Source organism: Tamandua tetradactyla, chromosome 6 (assembly GCF_023851605.1).
Source record: "Tamandua tetradactyla isolate mTamTet1 chromosome 6, mTamTet1.pri, whole genome shotgun sequence".
In the NCBI taxonomy this organism is placed as follows: domain Eukaryota; kingdom Metazoa; phylum Chordata; class Mammalia; order Pilosa; family Myrmecophagidae; genus Tamandua; species Tamandua tetradactyla.
Window position 1 is genome coordinate 170240105 of NC_135332.1, and position 14632 is coordinate 170254736.

The window sequence follows — 14632 nt, forward strand, 5'->3', positions numbered from 1 at the left end:
CCGAGGGAAGGTTCTAAAGTTTTTCTCTAAGTTAAGTTCTAGGATGCTATGTATCCCCTCCTTATTGAGATAACAACCCACCACTTGAACGCCTCTTTTTTTTTTTTCAGTCTATGCCACTGTGAAGTTGTCAGGCATGTGCTTTATTGCCATTTTAGAGGAGGGGCCTGAGGCCAGACAGGTGAAATGCATTGTTCAAGGTCATCGAGTGGGTAAGTGGCTGATTAGAGATACAAATGGGTCCTATAAGAGGACAGAGACTCATTCTTATGCCCTGTGATAGCTTTTACAGATGCATAGTGCAGGAAGCACCTTGGCCTTTTGGGTCCCAAGAAGTTGCAAGGTCACAGGCATAACCCTGCTTCTTTTAGCCCATGGATCTGTTTTGGAACCCTATAGCCATCACTTATGGAGAGAGAGTCCCTAACTAAAGCCCAGCAATATTCACAAAAAAGTTAAAAACACATGTTTATTGTTGAAATTTTAGAAAATACAGAAACATTTATAGAGAATTCTATAGGATTACCTACATATTTTGGGTATCTCCTTCTCCTTTTTTTTTTCTTTTTCCATATTTTAATTACCATTATTGGACCAATACAGCATACACTTTATATATGTATATTTTAAACTTCATTTTCAATTTTTCAGCAATTCAACTACACAATATATTATCATCTTGAAAATACAAAGAACACAATAGGGAAGAAGATTGAGGAAATACGTTGCCAGTAGTTAGTGACTAGTGATTCTGTAGATTTTCTTTATAATGTTTTCCACTAAAATTTAAAACATCCTACCATGGCTCTGCAAAAATAGAGCTGCCTGGAATGGGAGGCAATGAAAGAAAATGGACACAAGAGTTAAGAAGAGGTAAGACCTTTCAGGTAAGAGAATATAATTTGAAGCTAGATATGAGACCACCCTTCAACCAGAATATACACATCCAAATAGGTAATAAGGGAAGAAATTCTATCTTCTGCCATTTCATTATAATTGTCGAGTAACAAAGATAGGTAGTGCCCATTCATCTGGGAGGAGGGACTCTGTTCACAGCATTGTTTAAGGAATGGAGGGACAGAGAGAAAGAAAAATGTTGGGAGGGCAACTTGCTTTTGAGATATCCTGGGTGATGGGAATCAACCTTGGGCAAGCCTTTTACTACCAAAGCTGTGACTCTCTAACTTCTTTCATAAATGATGAGAGATGCAGTAGCAGCATGCTATTGAAGAGCCAGATGAATTGGAAAAGAAATGTCTATGGAAAGGGGTGAGATGCCCAGGCAGCAAGGCAATGTGGGAATTGAGCATGAGTTAAGTGCTCTTAACCTCTCTGCTCTTTAAATCAGTCTAAACACTCAAAACCCTTCAACTTTAGGTCAAATAATAGTCCTATAAAAAGAAAAGCCATATTTCAAATGCAACAAATAGCTGAAGTTGCAAGAAAATAAACACTTCTCTAGAATTTAACTTGGAGAGTACAGCCCCTTACTTCATCTAAGAGACACCCACTAGCCAAAATATTGCATTAGCCAACAAGCAGAACAAAATAGTGGAGGTGCTACCAACACAACCCTCTTATTATAGAAAGAGACATGTAAACACTCAAGACATGTAAACACTCAAGAGCTGCATGCAACACTGGATGTTCACCAAATAGGGTAAGCCTGAAGGATATAGAGCCAAGATCCAGGAAATAGATATTTTTCCATATCTACTTCTATCAAATTTATGAATTCGTAAAAACTGAAGTCAGTTGGTCCATTTTTGGAATCTTGGGTTGGTGAGGAAGGGAGTTTCAAAGTTTTTGTCTCCCCTGAAGTTGCTTAAAAAAGACTTCACAAAGAGGCATGCACAGTCATGAGATGATTCTGAAATAAGATGAAAAAAGATGGAGAAGAATTTCATAGATGTTAGAGTTCATTTTCCCCTCAGATAGACCCTGGCCTTTTGAGTCCTGCATGGTCAGCCACAATATGATAAGATTCATTATTCTCCCTTGATAGTGAGCATGAGAGGGCAGATACTCTTCTGCTTTACAGCAAATAACAAAGAGGGGTATGATGAAACCAGCTTGTATGCAACAGAGAAGCTATGAAAAAGATTGTCCAGTAATTTGGTTCTAAGGGAGGGAAGGGGTTTCTAACTTCCCTCACAGATTGGTACTTTTGGGGTCATTTTTATCCTTCAAGTCTGTCCTTAACTTCCTGCCAGTGCTCTTCAGAACTAGGCCCAGTTTGATGGCTTTGCTGCCTGGTTTGAAACAGAGCTGGATGCAGTGCTAAAGTCTCCCAAGTCACTGCCTGCAGAAACGAGCTGGTGCTGGTGTTGTGACAGGGGTGGGAGAACCCAAATCTAAAAGGATATCTGCATCACTGCCTCCATGATTAGATTTTGGAATGGGTGGTGGGGTGACATGATTACTGATGGCAGCTGAGGATGATGGTGAGGGGATAGTAACTTTGCCTCCAAGTGTGGGTGGGAGTAAGCTTAATCCCTCAGCTCCTGAGGTCCTGGGCTTAGAAGCACCTCCTCTCTTGCTTGTGATGCTTCCAATTCTCAACTTGATGGTCTGTCCTTCCTTGAAGCCCAGATCTAACTTAGGATGAGTGTCCATTTCCTGAGATTCTTTGGAAAGCTCAGATTCCTTCTCTATCCACTTGAAATGATCTTGCAAGGAGACATTAAAATTCGAAGGCACCACTCTGATCTTTGAAACCAATGCTAATGAACGCACTGTGCCCAGTGCCATCCTGGATGTGAATTACAAAGAAGCAGCTGGAATCTGACACTATTCAGCAATGGCGGGGCATTGATCTGCTGGTGCTTGAGCAAAGAACTCCCCTGAAATCTTATCCTTGAGTTTGATAAAGGCAATCTTCCCTTTTGAAGTGCTTTTGAGGTCACCAGTCCAATCATGTTGGTCTAATTTCCAGTCAGATGCCCTGTAGCTGTGGTTGGAGACCCAAGGCGAACATGGTAGGTGCTGACGTCTGGCTTCACACAGGTCAGGCTCCTGCTCTGACCAGGCTACCATCTTGCTCTGCTTTCTCTCCACCACTAATTCTCTTTTAAGTATCAACTCTGTATCCTTTGATATCTTTATGATTATGTTTATAATTTTGTATCCTGAATTTTCATTTAATTTATGATGATCATTTCTTCATATAATTCAATCTTCTTAAAACTAATTTTAATGACTGAGTTGTATAGGTGTGCCATAATCTCATTAGGTCAATCCCCATTATTGAATGTTGATATTATTCATAGTTATTGTAAATATAAGTTACTTTGTGGTAAACAATGCCATTGTAGATATCTTTATATAATTTTCCTATTACTTGGTTTGGACAAGCTCCTGAAAGTCAATTTGTTGGGTTAAAAGATGTGAACATTTTAAAGACCCTTCCTCACTGTCGGCAGCTACTGAGCTGTTGTGATTTCTGGTTTTGCCCTTTGGTGCTTGCTGTGTTCTTGGCCTCCTTTTCCATCATTATCGACACAACTCTCATCAGTTTGGGTCATAAAACTCCCACCCAGATCTGGCCTGTCTTCTGGGTCCTGCCGAGATTCCCTTCACTGCTCTGGTGGGGGACTGGACGGGAAGAACTTGGGCTCCTTTTGGAAAACCCCCAATTCCCTTGAATCTAATAAAAACTTATGAAACACCCTATGCATGGCAGACTCTTGTGATGCCCTTCCTGTCTTTTCCCGCCCTGTCGTGAGAACAATTAAGGGAACAAGGCGGCCTTCTCCCCTGTGTGTGCCTTTGTCCCAGGGTAGACGCCTGACTTGTGAGGTAAACCTGCAGGCCGGGATCTCCCAGAGTCATCACTTTCCTCCTTACCATAACTCCTTGTTTGCCCAACAGCCACTTAATGGAGCAGTCACTTAAGCGTGCAATCACTTAATAGCCCCTTCTATCAATTTTCTCATCTGCGAAATGGGGATTGTGATTCTGAGCCGACAGGGTGGTGTGAGCACTAATGACTGTTTTGAGGCACGTTGAGATCTGTAGATAAATGAGCCTCAAGAAGTACAAAGTGCTAATGAGCCCGCTGTTGAGCAACCTGCTTTGTTTCCCACAGAGGAGGGATCAGTTCCTAATCCCTGGCCAGGATGGGAGTCTTCTGGCTGCTTCCAAATGAATCAAAACATGTACTCCCAAGGGAGTTTTTCCTAGACATGTTCAGCTCTCAGGTTAACTGGAACATTAAAATGATGTCTACAGCAACACCAAAATAACTCCCAAGTCAGCCTTTCCGGTGCCAGCACCACTTGAAACAGTCTGGGCACTTTTTGGGAACAATGTTTGCCTAAGCATGGAATGTGTACTGCTGATGGGACACAGATAATTTTAGGAGGTTTTCATGGATGAACTTTTAATAACTTGTCATAGCTATGCATGCATTTTTGGTGGTTATTATCTATTTGTAGCAAATGATGCCCATTTTTCCATTTATCATAACAGTAACTAGCACTTACTGAGTGCTTACTGTGTGTGGCCCTGTTTGAAGTGCTTTATAGTAAAGGATTTAGGCATCACCACAGCCTTAGGATGTAAATACTCGTATTATCCCTTTGTACACATGGGAATATCGAGACATAAAGACTCCAAGCTGCCTGCTAAGTTTATGGTTGGTACATGGCAGATGGGATTTCAACCTGGTAATTCTGGGAGTTGTGCTCCCATTAACTGGTATGTCATATTTACTTTAAATGTATTTGCATTTATGGTACTGAATTAGAGTATCTTTTGAAAATTGATTGAAGTTACAAAAGCATGTGAGTTGGAATAAAATACTGAAAAAACTTAAATATATTGAGCTGTTATGAGCACATGGTGAGCCCTGAATGGTGGAGGGCCATGTTTCTTAGGGGGTGCGCTGTTGAGCCCCCTGTGTCAACCTTCCCTTTGAGCTGCTTAAAAATGCAGTTCTACTGAGTCAGAATCTTTAGGGGTGGATTCTAAGAATCTTCATTTATGACAAACTCTCCAGGGCATTCCTATGTGAAAAGCTGTGGCGTACCTCCCCACACCCCAACCCCTATTCCAGGTCTAGTTAAAACAACTGCTGCTGATTGGCTGAGTGCTCTTCTGTGCTGTTGCTCTTTTAGCCTAAGGAAGGGGAAGATAGAAGAGAAGGGAAGGAAGCTAGGATTTCATGAGCATCAACTGCAGCTAGGCCTGTGCTGGGTTTTGTACCCAAGCTCTCCTATGTAATCCCCACTGTGAGGTAGGTATGATTGTGCCCATTTTACAGATAAGGAAGTTGAGGCTGAAAGAGGTTAAGGGACTTGGTAATGGGTGGAACCAGGATTCAGGCCTAGGGATGTGAGGTTCTTTAGCTGTACCCTTGACATGGCACCTGCAGGGCCAGGGCACCCACAGAATAGCGAGAAGGTGCCCAAGACATTTGGGTAACTGCACTAACTGAAAGAGCCCACATTTAACACTGGGATTTAATGTAAAAAGAGGGAACAATCAGGTCAAAGAAATGTGCCTATTCCTAAGTGGGCCCCAGGGCTGAATGAGAGGTGCATGGGGAGGGTGTATAGGAAAGATGGGAGTTGTTGTTACTTATTAGCAGTTGATTTTGAACAAATTACTTAAAATGTCTAAATTTCATTGTCTTTGTCTGTCAAATGGGATTATCAAGTTCAGAGGCCTTCCTTCACTCTGGGTGCCCCCTATGCAAGGCAGGGTGGCAGGGGTGGGTGGGGGTATAGAATAGATTAGGGCAGTGGGCAGTCACGGGCTATGGGTCCTGATCTTCTGTCTCCTAGCAAGGTGATATTGGTCTGGAGTCACTTCACTTCTGAGCCTTAGTCTTTGCGTCTATAAAATATGGATAATAATGCTCACTTCCTCATGAAGTGATGATTAATGGACAACAGATCTGAAGAGCAAAAGTACCCTTGTGAATGTTAGACACAGTAGATACTCAATGGATGGTAGCTACAAAAACAGAAGGATGAAAGAGGTGCTACCTTTAAGGAACTTTGCTCCTGATCTGCAAGGAATGGGGTGGGGAGAGTTGAATTTACCTGCGTATGAAAGAGAAAAAATAAGAGCAAATCCTTATGGGCTTGGTTGTTAATCCAATCAGGATCAGAGAAGAGAGAGCAGAGGGTGGGCAGGAGTCAAAGGCTTCGGGGAGGGGTTGGGGAGGTGGGCCTCAGTGGCTCCACGGCCACGCTCCATGGGTCTTCCCTCCCCCTTCTTAGCTCTGGTTCTTGGCCAGGGCAAATTATTTACTTACATTAAGCCTCAGTTCCTTCTTCTGTGAAATGGGAATAATAGTAGGACCTCTTCATTGGGTAGTTCTGATAATTGAGTGAACTAATCCACATGAAGTACTTAGGTCAAGAAGTGGGTTGTTGAACTGAGCCCTGAACGGTGAGTATATAAAACCTGCCCCATTGTATTTGAAATGAGGATTAAATTTGATAATTTATGTCAGGCATCTGGCACAATGGCTGGTATACAGTAGGCATTCCTTTAATGCCCTTGCCCTCCAGAGTCCATGTTCACATTTCATTTTATCTCTTCTGGCACCTAGCACCTTCTTGCCTAAGTTTAGTTTGACTGGGAAGATGTCAGCTGCAGGGCTGATAACAGGCTAATGCTACAGGAGGGTAGCATTCCAACTAGTGGAAATAGCGTGAGTGAAAACAATGCAGTGAGAAATTGTCCAAATCATCAAGGAGCTGAAAGTTAAGAATACCTTTCAATCTTTAAAAGGGCTGTTAAGTCCCGTTTGTCTCCCCCTGGTGGCTGTCCAAATAAAACCTAGCTTACTTCTTGGGGAAAGGAGTGGACAGCTTCAACAAGAACTAGGCATCTTAGCCCTCACCTGAAGATCCTGATGATCTTGTGTATTGGCTGCAAGTCAGCCTGCAGGATGATTCACGACTCACTTCCTGTTACTTGCTCTTGGTGACATTTCCTGAGGAACAACAAACATTGACATAAGCATCAGTCTGGAGACTAAGAAGGAGCTGTTGTTTAATCTCTCCTCTCCCCATCCATTCAAATCCTTTAGCACGCTGCCCTTTGATCTCCAGAGTTAACAGCCATCATGTTTGCCCTGAGTCTCCAGGAGGTGATACCTGCTCAAAGAATCACAATTCCTCCTGCTCAAGTCTCACAATTAGGCCATCATGACCACAGACTCCAACTGAGGTCTCCAGGTTCACGTTCAGAGGCTTTTCTATCACTGTGGGTGCAGATCTACACAAGGCGGAGGTGGCCATGGGAGCTGAGGGCAGTGGGAAGGTCATGGGCTTGGGCTCTTGCATCCTCTACTTCCTGGCCAGGTGACATTGTTCTGAGTCATTAAACTTCTGACCCTTAATCTTCTTTTGCCTGTGTCATTCTGGACATTTAATCATATAACAACAACAACAGTAGCAGCATTTCGGAAGTTTACTCTGCAGCAGGTCCTACTTCTACATATTTAACTCACTCCTCCAAACTATCCTATAGGTATGTACTGTTTTTTAAAGTATTTTTTTATTTGAGAAATTGTGGGTTTGCACAACAATCATGCATAAAATTCAGGCTTGCCTTATACCATCCTATTATTAACACTTTGCTTTGCTATGATACAGTTGATACAATTGATGAAAGCACATTTCAATAGTTGTACTATTAACTATAGCCCACCGTTTACCTTAGAGTTCATTAATTGTGTAGTGCAATTTCATGGGGTTAAAATTTTTTTTTTATTCTATTACCATATATACAATCTACCATTTCCCCTTTTAACCACATTCAGGTATATATTTCAGTACTATTAACTCATTCACAATATAGTGCTACCATCACTGCAATTTATTACCAAAAACATTTCCATCATTCTAAAAGGGAACCTTGGTACATTTAAACCTTAGCTCCCTATTCCCTTCTCCCACCTCATCCCCAGGTAAACTGTACTCTAACTGTAATTCTAACTCTAGGAGTTTGCTTATTCTAATTATTCTGTATCAACGAGATCTTGCACTACTTGTCCTTTTCAGGACAATTTTGCCCTATTTTACTCAACATAATGTCTTCAAGATTCATTCATGTTGTTGCACGTATCAGAATTTCATTCCTTTCTATGACTCAATAATATTCCATTGTATGTATATGCCACATTTTGTTTATTCATCCATTAGTTGATGGACACTTGGGTTACTTCCATCTTTTTGGCAATTGTGAATAATGCCTCTGTGAACATTGGTGTGCAAGTGTCTGTTTGTGTCCCTGCTTTCAGTTCTTCCGTGTATATGCCTAGTAATAAGATTGCTGGATCACACAACAATTCTATACAGCTTCCCGAGGAACCATCAAACTGTCTTCCACAGCAGCTGAACCATTTTACACTCCCACCAGTAGTGAATGAGTGTTCCTCACTTGTATTTTTCTGTGTGTGTGTGTTTAATAACAGCCATTCTAGTAGATGTGCGCTATCTCATTGTGGTTTGATTTACATTTCCCTAATAGCCCATTTAAAAAATTGGATTGTCTTTTTGTTCTTAAGTTGAAAGATTTCTTTATATATTCTAGATATTAAACCCTTATCAAATATGTAGTTTCCAAGTATTTTCTCCCAGTGTGTAGGTTGTCATTTTACTTTCATGACAAAGCTTTGAAGCACAGAAGTTTTAAATTTTGAGGAAGCCCCATTTGTCTGTTTTTTCTTTTGTTGCTTGTACTTTGGAAATAAAGTGTAAGAAACGATTGCTTAACACAAATGAAGGTGCTTTCCTGCATTTTCTTCTAGGACTTTGATAGTTATGGATCTTATATGTAGGTCTTGATACATTTTTAGTTGATTTTTACCAGCTCCATTTGTGGAAGAGACTACTCTTTCCCAATTGAGTGGTCTTTGGCACCTTGTCAAAAATCACTTGGCTATAAACGTGAGGGTTGATTTTTGACCTCTCAATTCAATTCCATTGGTCTATATGCCTGTCGTTGTGCCAGTACCATGCTGTTTTGATTCCTGGGGTTTGTGATAAGTTTGGAAGTGTGAGTCCTCTAACTGCAGTTTTCTTTTTCAAAATGTTTTTGGCTATTTGGGGCCCCTTACCCTTCCATGCTAAATTTGAGGATTGGCTTTTCCATTTCTGCAAAGAAGATTGTTGGAATTTTGATTGGAAATGCATTGAATCTATAAATTGCTTTGGATGGACCTAACATCTTAATGATATTTAGTCTTCAGTCTGTGAACACAGAATGACCTTCCATTTATTATTATTAGGTCTTCTTTGATTTCTTTTAGCAATGTTTTGTAGTTTTCTGTGTGTAAGTGCTTTACATCATAGGTTAGATTTATTCCTAGATATCTGATTCTTTTAGTTTTTATTGTAAATAGAATTTTTTTCTTGATTTCTTCTTCCAATTGTTCATTGCTTATATATAGAAACACTCCTGATTTGTGGGTATTGATCTTGTATCCCACCACTTTGCTGAATCCATTTATTAGCTCTAGAAGTTTTGTTGTGGATTTTTCAGGATGTTTTGTATACAGGATCATGTCATCTGCAAATTTAAGGAAAATTTTACTTCTTCTTTTCCAATTTGGATTCTTTTAATGTTTTTTTCTTGCTTAATTGCACTGGCAAGAACTTCTAGTACAATGTTGAATGGCAGTGGTGACAGTGGACATCCTTGTCTTGTTCCTGATCTTAGAGGGAAGATTTCAGTTTCTTATCATTAAGTAAGACGTTAGCTGTGGATTTATCACATATGCCCTTTACATGTAGAGGAAGTTTCCTTCTATTTCTAGTTTTCTAAGTGTTTTTAGCAACAAGGAGTGCTCGTTTTTTCAAATGCCTTTTCTCCATCAATTGATCATGTAGTTTTCCCCCTTCATTCTGATAATATTAAGTATTAATTAATCAATTAATTAATTGATTTTCTTATGTTGAATCCCCTTAATAGACCTCACAGATCCTGGTGTATAATTCTTTTAATGTGTTGCTGGATTCAGTTTGCTGATATTTTGTTGAGGATTTTTGCATCCATATTCATAAAAGATATTGCTCTGAAATTTCTTACTTGTGTTATTTTTATCTGCCTTTGGTATAAGGGTGATGTTGGCCACACAGGATGAATTAAGGAGTGCTCTCTCCTCTTTATTTTTTGGAAGAGTTTAAGCAGGATTGCTGCTAAGTTTTCTTGGAAGATTTGGTAAAATTCCCATGTGAAGCCATCTGGTCCTTGGCTTTTCATTGTTGAGAGGATTTTGATTACTGATTTAATCTTTTTGCTAATTATTAGTGTATTGAGATCTATTTCTTCTTGAGTCAGTATAGGTATATTGTTCTTTCCACTTTTAATCAATTTTTTAAAAAAGTTTTAATTAGAGAGGTTGTAGATTTATGGCAAAATTATATAAAGAATACAGTGTTCCCAAACTCCCCCCTTCCCCATTTATTAACACTGCCTTAGTGTGGCACCTATGTTACATATGATGAAGGAATATTATAATTGCACTACTAACTATACTACATAGTTTACACTAGGGTGTATTCTTTCTTCATGTACCACTTGTTTTGGTTTGCTAAAGCTACCAGAATGCAATATATCAGAAATGGAACGGCTTTTAAAGAGGGAATTTATTAAATTGCAAGTTTACAGTTCTAAGGCAATGAAAATATCCAAATTAAGGCAACAACAAGAGGTTACCTTCACTCAAAAAAGGCTGATGCTGTCTGGAACACCTCTGTCAGTTGGACAGGCACATGGCGACATCTGCTAGCTTTCTCTCCTAGCTTCTTTTTTTTTTTTTCCTAGTTAAACAATGGTAATTTATTTGCTCACTGTTTGAGCCTGGGGAAAAGTCCAAATCAATGCATTATCCAGGTAATGCTTTCTCCACAAAGACTACGGCATTCTGGAACTGGCTGCTGGTGATCTTTGGTCCTTAGTTTGTCACAGGGCAAGGCACATAGCAGCATCTCCTGTTCTCTTCCAGGTTCTGTTGAAGTTCAGCTGCTGGCTTCTCCCACTGGCTTTTTTTTTTCTGTCTGAATTTCTTCTGCTTACAAAGGACTCAGTAATAGGATTAAGACCTATCCTGACTTAGGTGGGCCGTGCCTTAACTGAAGCAACCTCATCAAAGGGTCCTATTTATAATGGGTTCACACCCACAGGAATGGATTAAGATTAAGAGCATGTTTTTGGAAACATGCAGGTTCAAACCACTGCAGCGCCTAATGGCAGAGCCCAAAAATTTATGAGGAAGAATCTGAGGGAATTGAAGGAAAAAATGAGAAATTCAACAATGTTTGGAGACGTCTATATCTCACCTTCAATAATAGATAGGACAACCGACAGAATATCAGCAAGAATAGAAGACTGGAATAACAGTATAGACCAACCAGAACTGAGGTACATAGAACGCTTCATTCCCAGCAGCAGAATGCACACAATTCTTATGTGTACCTGGAACACTTTCCAGAATAGACCTTATGTTAGACCACAAAACACGCCTCTACATTCAAAAGGCTTGAATGAAAACAAAGTGTGTTTCTAACCACAATGGAAGGAAATTAGAAATTGATAACAAAAGGAAATTAGCTTACAGTGAAAAAAAAAAAGGAAATTAGCAAGGAAATCCATATATATGTGGAAATAAAACAACAATACACCATTAAATTACCAAGGGATCAAAGAGGAAATCACAAGTGAAGTTAGAAAATACTGTGAGAGTAACGGAGGCAAAAATATAACATACTAAAATTTAGGAGGTGGAGAGTAAGTAGTCCTTTTTGAAAAATTATACCTGTAAATATCTATAATGAAAAAGAGGATCTCAAATCAATGAACGAACACTTCTCCTTAAGAAATTAGAAAAAAAGAGCAAACTAAACTGAAAGCAAGGAGAAAGAAGGAAACAGTAAAGACCAGAGCATAAATATAAAATAGAAAAACAATAGAGATAATCAGCAAAACCATAAATTGGGTCCCCGAAAAATAAATCAACAAGATTGACAGGATCCTAGCCAGACTGACCAACAAAAACAGATTAAACTAAAATTAGAAATGAAAGAGGGAGCAAGACCACTGACCTTATAGAAATAAAAAGGATTATAAGGAAAACTGTGAATGCCAAATAATTACACAACCTAGTTGAAATGAACAAATTTCTAGAAAGATATAAACCACCAAAACTGACTCAAAAAGAAATAGAAAATCAAAATATATCTATAAAAACTAAAGAGATTAATTTAGTAATTAAAGAGAGATTAATTTAGTAATTAAAGAACTTCCCACCAAGAGAAGTCCAAGACCAGATGACCTCATTAGTGAACTCCACCAAACATTTAAAGAACACTGAAACATTCTATCACGTGTTTAAAGAACACCAGTTCTTCATAAGCTTCGGCAAAATAAAACATAGAGGAGGGAATACTTCGCTTCATAACTCATCCAATGAGGCCAGCACCACCCTGACACCCAAACCAGAAGACACCACACACGCAAAAAGAAAACTTCAGATTAGCATCCTTTATAAATATAAATGCAGAAATCCTCAACAAAATACTATCAAACTGAATCCAGCAGCTTATAAACAGGATTATATAGCATGACCCAAGTGTGGTTCATTCCAGGAATTCACTTTTGGTTCAACATATGAAAATCAATTAGCGCAACACATCAAACCAGTAGAATAAAGGGGGTGGGGTGGGGGCAGGGAGCCCATGGTCATTTCAATGGATGCAGAGAAATCATTTACAAAATTCAACACACTCTCATAATAAAACTCAACAAACTAGAATTAGAAGAGAACTTTCTCCACTTGATGAGAAATATCCGTAGAAAAGTCTCCCAGCTTCTTGTTCCATGAGGCCTCCCCAAGGGCAGTTTCCTTCTTTATCCCAAAGGTCTCTGGCTGTGTGGGCGCCAAAGCTTTTTTCCAAGATGGTTCCCTCTTAAAGGATTCCAGTAAGCAACTCCACTTTGAATGGGTGGAGATGCATCTCCACGGAAACCACCTAATCAAAAAGTCCCACCCACAACGGGTTGGGTCACATCTCCACGGAAACAACTTAATCTAAAGATCCCACCTACCAATACTGAATTGGTGAGCTAGTCCAGGGCTGAACTCTGCCGCAGGCCAGGAGAGGGGGAATGGACACTGGTAGCTGCCTTGCCGAGAGAGCGGTTTACTGTTCTTTGCTGTAATTTACCAGCCTCTTCCCCCATTTCTTCCCTGCATGCTGTACAATGTTCTACTGGACTCCAGAGTTTTAAAATAGTTGCTACAGATAGTTCCTGCCTGTTTAATAGTTGTTCTGGTAAGGACTGAATCCTGTGGCTCCCCACTGCAACATCTTCCCACCATCTTCCCACAATCGGTGTGCACTATTTTGACTCCAACTTTTCAGACGAGGTAGCTGAGGCCCAGTGAGGCTATGTGACACATTCAAGGCCACACAGCTGGTATGTGGCAGAGTCAGTCTTCAAATTCAAGCAGCCGGGCTCCAGAGGCCTTTTAATCCCCAGGACTTTGGCCTCCCGTGCCACGTGGGCTCCTGTGGCAGCCTCTGGTCGTTGCCTAGTATTATCGGACTTTGGGACATAAAGGTCTTAATTCCCAATTAGCGGCCACCTGATAAAGAGCAGCGCTTTCAAACTTTACCAATCCCAGTAATCACAGGGGAAATGGGAATGGGTGCTTAAAAGCACACCGCTGGGCCTGCCCTCAGATTCTGACCCAGTTGGTCTGGGCTGGGGCCCAGGATGCTGCCGTATCCACGATGGTGGTCTCTGGGGTAGTGGAAAATTTTGGGGTGGAACCCTCTTATTGCCAGCTCTGGGATCTTTGATATATATCTAATAGTATCGACACCATCAGAGCTGTGAGGATTAAATGTGATGAATCATGTCAGGCGTCTGGCACATGTACAGTGCCTGGTATACAGCAGGAATGTATGCCTTCAACGCCCTTGTCATCCAGGGTCACAGCCATGCCTCACGTTTTACTCTATCTCCCCTGGCCCCTAGCACAGGACAGCTAGGGGGCTGAAGGGACATGTCCTCATGCTAAAATGGGAGGTCTTGGGTCAGGAGTGGATGCCTCCTCCTCAGAGCAACGCCTCTGTAAAGGGGTTGTTTCTGTTCTGGTGTAGACGAAGGGGCATGGACATCTGGGGAGGCTCTATGAACTCCACCCGGTCCCTGGAGTTCACGTAGATGTGGGGCTGTGTGTCTCGCTTCATTGAGGTGGGTAGGCAAGAAGGTAGCAGGCGTGGCCCTTGCTTTGTCTCCAAACGTGGAATCAGTGGTGCTTGCTTCTCTTTTGCTTGACCCCATCTCCCTCTTCCTGCTTTGATATTTTTTTATGTTCCTTCCATTAAGCCCATACTGTTTCGTTAATCATCAGCAATGACATGAAATACAGACACGGCCCCTGTTAAAAACCACTGGGCCACCTGCAACCATTACCCTGGAAAGTGAAACTGGGGGTGCTGAAGATTGGAAGATTCACCTGGGAGGGTCATCGTCTCCAGGAGTTCCTCAGTGGTCTGGACAGGTAGGCCCCTGCTGGATCCCTGGTCTGGGTTTCCAGCACTATTGACTTGCTTTTCTTTACCCTTTGTGCTTTCCTCACCCCTTACTGCCTGGATAACCC

General features: G+C 40.9%; 2 long non-coding RNA genes and 1 pseudogene across 5 annotated transcripts in view; 1 reads left to right on the forward strand and 2 right to left on the reverse strand.

Annotated features, from left to right (window-relative positions):
• Positions 1-14632, reverse strand: part of LOC143689042 (uncharacterized) — a 56074-nt gene that overhangs the window by 28020 nt on the left and 13422 nt on the right. For 2 of the 3 annotated variants that reach the window (XR_013178486.1, XR_013178484.1), the window contains exon 2: positions 6857-6949. This is a non-coding gene — a long non-coding RNA (uncharacterized LOC143689042). Of the gene's footprint in view, positions 1-5038; positions 5119-6856; positions 6950-14632 lie in introns of those variants that run through there. The other variant, XR_013178485.1, reaches the window with a different exon arrangement.
• On the reverse strand, positions 2226-3493 carry LOC143685753 (adaptin ear-binding coat-associated protein 1 pseudogene; annotated as a pseudogene).
• Positions 5005-14632, forward strand: part of LOC143689041 (uncharacterized) — a 78219-nt gene continuing 68591 nt past the window's right edge. For both annotated transcript variants that reach the window (XR_013178483.1, XR_013178482.1), the window contains exons 1-2: positions 5005-5236; positions 14359-14533. This is a non-coding gene — a long non-coding RNA (uncharacterized LOC143689041). The remainder of the gene's footprint in view (positions 5237-14358; positions 14534-14632) is intronic.